This window comes from Gallus gallus, chromosome 20 (assembly GCF_016699485.2).
Source record: "Gallus gallus isolate bGalGal1 chromosome 20, bGalGal1.mat.broiler.GRCg7b, whole genome shotgun sequence".
In the NCBI taxonomy this organism is placed as follows: Eukaryota; Metazoa; Chordata; class Aves; order Galliformes; family Phasianidae; genus Gallus; species Gallus gallus.
In genome coordinates this window covers 3,734,198-3,740,197 of record NC_052551.1, presented here as the reverse complement: position 1 = coordinate 3,740,197, position 6,000 = coordinate 3,734,198, and the positions used below count along the sequence as shown (strand labels likewise).

The 6,000-nt window shown below is 47.7% G+C and overlaps 1 long non-coding RNA gene across 4 annotated transcripts in view; it reads right to left on the bottom strand.

The window, feature by feature from the left end:
* Nucleotides 1–306: 306 nt before the first annotated feature.
* Nucleotides 307–6,000, bottom strand: part of LOC769590 — a 28,655-nt gene continuing 22,961 nt past the window's right edge. Inside the window, exons 6-7 of one of the 4 annotated variants that reach the window (XR_005841221.1) lie at nt 5,514–5,640; nt 307–3,095 (exon numbers count right to left, since the gene is read on the bottom strand). This is a non-coding gene — a long non-coding RNA (uncharacterized LOC769590). The other 3 variants (XR_006931893.1, XR_005841223.1, XR_005841222.1) reach the window with 3 other exon arrangements.

Sequence of the window (6,000 nt, the reverse complement as noted above, 5' to 3'; positions counted from 1 at the left end):
CTCTTTTCAACTCTTGAAAGGATAGATAACAGCAGGACAAGGGGAAATGGTTTTAAGTTGAAGGAGAGAAGATTTACATTGGATGTCAGGGGTAAGTTCTTTACTATGAGAGTGGTGAGGTGCTGGAACAGCTGCTCAGAGAGGCTGTGGATGCCCCATCCCTGGAGGTGTTCAAGGCCAGGTTGGATGGGGCCCTGGGCAGCCTGGGCTGGGATTAAAGGGGGAGGTTGGTGGCCCTGCCTGTGGCGGGGGGGGTCGGAGCTTCATGATCCTTGAGGTCCCTTCCAGCCTGGGCCATTCTGTGATTCTTCTGCTGGGAGGGAAATTTGTTTTCTTTTTTTCCTGGAAAATCAGCGCTGGGCCAAAGCGCTCCCCTTCTGGAAATGGGCGATAGCACGGAAGCTTTTTTTTTTTTTTTGCGTGGCACAAGTCCTTCCCAGTGCTCCTGCTGCTGGCCACAACCTTATTAGAAAAATCGCTATGAATTTGGCAACCGCACTTTGTCTCAAAGCCTCTTGTTTGTCTGCCTCTGCCTGCCAGCGTGGTGACACTCCATCCCTTCCGCGAGCCCTTGTCACCTCCTATCGACTAAGTGACACTGCGCCGCAGCCGCTGCAGACAGTGCTGACAGCCATCCTTCACCTGCAGACAGACCGCAGGAGCCGCACAGTCACGGCTCCTGTTTTGCAACACCGAGGAAGTGCCTGCAATGATTTCGGCATGCAGTGCTTGCATGAGCCATTTTTTCATTCATTCACAGTGCAGGCAGAGCAGGATCCCTGTGGGCAAGCACTGTCCTGCACTCATCTACACGCAGCTGAATTCAGCCTATCTGCTGCGTCTCACCACACTGGCATAGCCCCACATGTTAATACTGATGTCTCCACTGTATGCCCTAATATACTTATTGGTGTGCCCTCTTGGGAAACCCATGCAGCCATTCCTTAGCGGTTTCCCCTCTCATAGCCATGCTTAGGTCTAAAAGCAGTGAGATGAACTGCAGTCCAGAAATGGCTGGGAGTATTTTCCTTGTTGACTGCAAAAGGAGCCTAAGTGCTGAATGCAGGTGTAGGTGCCCAAAGCTAGGTGAGCTATCTGCTGTCTCACATGCACATCTACGTTCAGTGCTGTGTGGGGACACCCAGCCTGTGCTCCATTGCCAACAGAAGGGTGTTAGCACTGAGTGCCCTAACTAGCATATGATGCGTTCCAAAGAGCAGGTTGATTTCCAGCCCTACTAACAAGGTTGCACAGCACCCAGGCACTGAGCAAGGTGCTCCCACTCAACAAACCCAACAAAGAAGCTTCAGCCCAAGCTCACACTGCAATACAAGGAGCTGCTGTGCCCCAGCAAGAGCCCCTGCCTTCCACTCACCCTTTTTAACCACTAAACCACATTTTCTATACAACTGTGTCGATGTAATAGCCTCTTTCAGGCTTCTGTCATTCATCCATCATGCATCAACAGCATATTCTGATTTCTGAGGTACATTTAATCTGCTCTGACACCCATAACTTTCATGTTACCCCTTTATTGAGGCAATTAAACCGGCTTCCAATCCATTATTTTAGGCTTTAAATTTATGTTTTTAGCACCAGTTTTGCAGCAGTCCTGGTTCCTTCACAGTTGCAGGGTTTAATTCATGTTTATGTTCAGCTCACGTGGCACCCTCAACACATGGTTTATTTCCGTCAACCACAACTCCCCGCAGAATTTAGATTGCAGCCCAGACTCACTCTGCATCCCCAAAACAAGAAATATGAAAGTGTATGACCAAAATGGGGCTGATTCCTTCAAACTTCGACAGCTCGCTTATGTTCCGTAGCTTTTTACATAAAGATTTAAAAAAAAAAAATCCTATCTATCATGATTGTAGTTATTCTCATTATAATGCATGTAAATTCATAATCCAGTGGGTGTGAGAAATAGACAGGGGGAGAGAAAAATCCTAATGAAAAACTCAACAGAGCGTGCAGCACTTCTGCCTCGTGTTGTCCATCTTCATGGTCTTCAGAACCACTTATAGTTTATTGCAGACTAGGTCAGTGAATGCTTTTTCTTGCACGATTTAGATAATAACAATAACAATAAAAGCTAATAGGAAAGCTTACGCCTTCGTGCTGGGCTGGATGAAAACAACAGAGCTTGGAGCTCAGCAGCTGAAGGCAGCCCTGCCTGGCTGCAGTCCTTCCCATAGCAGACCTGGGAAGGGAGGGCATGGCACAGACCAGCCAAAATGCTGGGCTGTATGGGGCAGCTCCAGAAAAACTGCTCTTCTCCCAGCTCCTGCTCACAGATGCTGAAGCTCAGGTAGGAGTCGCTGGGCAGGAGAGCTGCAGTCCCAGCCCTGGCCATCCATCAGGCTTCTATTAGCACCGCTATCACCGCATTTGTCAGCGGATAATGTTTTGCACAATCAGGGGGTGATGGATTAGGTTTCATTTGAAAGGAAGGGTCAGGCTTCATGAGGATTAGATCAGAGCAGCTTGCGAGAGTCCCAGGGGTGCTGCCTGGTCATGGCAAAGTCCCAGCCCAGCAGTTCTTTTCTTGTCTGTAAGACAGTGACCAAATCCCTCGGGGAACAGCTCTGAAGCCACTTTCAATCCTGTCTCTGAAGGATATTTATAAAATAATATATAACTATTTGACATTTACGCAGTGCTACCACGAAAGCAGTAAGTGATAATTCCCACAGCCATCAGAAGCTGCCCGAATGGACCAGCAAAAGCACAGCACCCCACTTTCCATCCACTCTCAGCTCCTGGCATGAGTCACAAAACCCCGGAAACGAAGGAAAAAGTGTTCAAACCTTGTTGCTGCTGTGTGTCAGAGCACATTTCCTGGTAGGACCCAGCATCGTTGTGCCTGCTGAGTGCAGGATAGATGATCCTCCCTTGGTCTGTCTGCAGAGATCTGTCCTTAGGGGGGGCCTGCAGGTGCTCAGCACTCCTCTTTCTGCATGGCTGCTCCCAGAATACTTCTCAGGTGAAGCAGAGAGTGCTGAGGGCCTCTGTGCTCCCACTTCACAGCAGAGCTCAGCTCTGTGGGTCCGTTTTGTCCCAGCACAGGCCTCTTCTCAGGTCCTACGGCAGAGCTGATGCACGGCTCTGTTATTACATGTGCTGTAATGGGTCTTCTAAAGAGAGGCAGTTCTGCTGAAAAAGGTGTTCTTGCGGTTTTATGATCATTTTTAGCACAATAAAATCATGAAGAAAGCCACAAGTCTCACCCAGACTAGCTCCATCAAGCTTTAATTTTTAGACTCAGAGGAAACATGAAATCTTGCTTACAAAATGGACTTGAATGAAACCAAGCCTGCATTACGCAGAACACATTTAATCTGTCTTCTCCTTTGATTTTATTTGCAGTGCTCTGCTGGCACCTTCCCTTAGGTTTCTTTCTCTCTGCTTCCTTGGATGGCTTGATAAGTTGCCCAGGGAAGCTGTGGGTGCCCCATCCCGGGCAGTGCTCAGGGCCAGGCTGGATGGAGCCCTGGGCAGTCTGCTCTCATGGAAGATGTCCCTGCCCATGGCAGGGGGTTGGTTTCAATGACTATCAAAGGTCCCTTCCTACTCAAACCATACTGTGATTCCATAATGGCTTGGCAGATTTATGATCCAAACTGACTTCCTGGGTTTGGATTGCATTTAGCCTTCTCTACTCCATAATTCCAGTTCCCAACTGCTGGAAGCACTGCCAGCCAAGAATGGAGATTCACAGCAAAAAGAAGCAGGGAAAATAAATAAATAAATAAAAGAAGAAGAAGAAGAAGAATTCAAGAAAAGAATGGATTTCAATTAATCCTTTAATTAATCTCAGCCCTTCAGAGCTGCTACCATCAGGTAACAGATCTCTGTCTCAGGGCCGTGATGTGGGGGCTGGGTGCACAACTGCTGCAGCACGTGCTGATCCCAGAGCTGGTGGTGGAGGCAGGAGGGGTGTGAGGCCATCAGCAGCACAGCAGTTTGCTGTCCCATCCCCTGCTGGTGAGACAGGCTTCGTCCCCTTGAGGGCTTGAGAGAGTTCAAGCAAAGCTGCTCCAACAGAACATAGGCACTGCTGCCATGCCTGTCCCTGCCCAGGAGGAGGGCTGCATGCTCAGGCCAGCAAAGCAGACTGGATGTGCTGCCAGTGCCTGTGCCAGAGCCTACAAATGTGGCTGGCCCCCATGGTATGTTCAGGACCCAACAGAGCCAGCCAGGCCCCAGTCCTGTGCACAGCATCCCTCGTCCTTGCAGGGATTTGGCTTCATGCGCACAGCCAGGTGTGCACAGTGCCATGGCAGTGCAGGGCTTGGGGGAGCACAACAGGCTGGGTTGCACCCACTGGGTGCTGTGGGGTCTCATCCCATCCTCCTATGACAACCAAGCCAGGCCTTTGAGTCATTTCCCACAATTAGCAAGATTGCTTCTCTAGTTATCAGGCTAACATTGATGCTGTCTTTTTAAATTGAACTGGTGATATTTAGCATCTTGTTACTCAGGACCATGAGCTTCTACATTAGTGTTGTCATCTTGTCATCAATTAGCTTTTAATTAATGGGAATTTAATCTTTTTCTCTCCTAATGGGGAAAGGGGAAGAGTGGAGTAATCAGCAGGTGGATGCAAAGCAGCCCCAACCACAGTTTCATGGAGCAAACTGAGCCACCAAACACTGGTGGCACTCTCTAACATTATGAAAAAGATGATCTATATTAATTTCTGGTGCCCTCTCCACAGTTTTGACCCAGAGCCACTACTCAGATGCAGGACTCCCCACCAGCACAGTCAGCAGAGCTTGTGCACTCTACTTGTATAGGCACATACACAGCTCATGAAACTTGGGTGTATTTTATGCACGAGACAATCCGGAAAGGGGAAATCTACTCTAATGTGAGTGAAACAAGCATGGAGGGAGAATAAGGTAAATATTTTCTCGCCTTCTCTCCCATTGCTGAAAAATATGTGGGTTTCTTGTTTGGTTGGTTGGTTTACTTGTTTGGTTTGGGCTTCACTCTGTTGCAGGTTATGCTCACATTTGCTATGGATTCCCATTTGTACAAAGCTGTCACAGTGGAGAGTTGTACAGAATCTGGTGTCATTGATGAAGAAAAAAGCTCTGGGGAGAAGAAAAGTAAGAACAGGTGATTCTGTGGCATTTGAGTGCCTGGCCTGAAAGTATACAGTGATGGTGGGGTGTAGGATGAATGGTGCAGTATTGGAACCATCCTAGAGGATAACTATGTCAGTCCAGAAAGAGGGTTTTAACCCATTAAAGGGGATATTCTAGACACAGGGCCATTTGCTTCCTTCAAGTTAAGCAGTCTTCACTTGGATGTGCTTCTGTCTATAAGCACCATTTCAAACTGAAGGAGAGAGACAAAACAGGAATTTATTGGGAGAACCCCAAAAATTCCTGCACCTTCTTGGCTTAAGCACTTCTGGTGTAGGCAACCTCAGATAAAAATAGTTGGAGGAGAATACATGGTTGTAAATATCAGTGTCCTTATTCTGAATGTGATGCCAATCATACCTCTGCTGAATCGGTCTGATCGATGGGATTTCCTTGAGTACTGCTCCACAACTCCTCATCCAGTGGGCAATCCTGTCCTCTCCTCTTGTCACAACAGCATCCCATCAGTCTGTCTTTGATGCGAGTCCTGAAAAAGGGCAGAATTTAAGTCAGAATTAAATACAAATGTTGGGCTTCCCCCCACCTCTTTCAACTCAGTCCCAGGCTGAGTAATTCAAAGCCAATGGGAAATGAAAATTGTGGTCCATGGAGTGCAAATGGTTACCTAACAGCAGGAGAAAAAAAGAAAAGAAAAAAGGAGTAAGGGGAAGATTTATCCTTCCTTCATCCCTAAATCCACCTGAGTTGAGAAGAGCAATAAATCAACAGGTCTGTTGATACTTTCTCTTCCAGCTCAAGCTTATCATCCCATTTTATCCATCTCATCATCTTGTGGACCTACGGACTGGCGATAAATAGGCAGCTCCAGAAAGACTTGAGATGACAT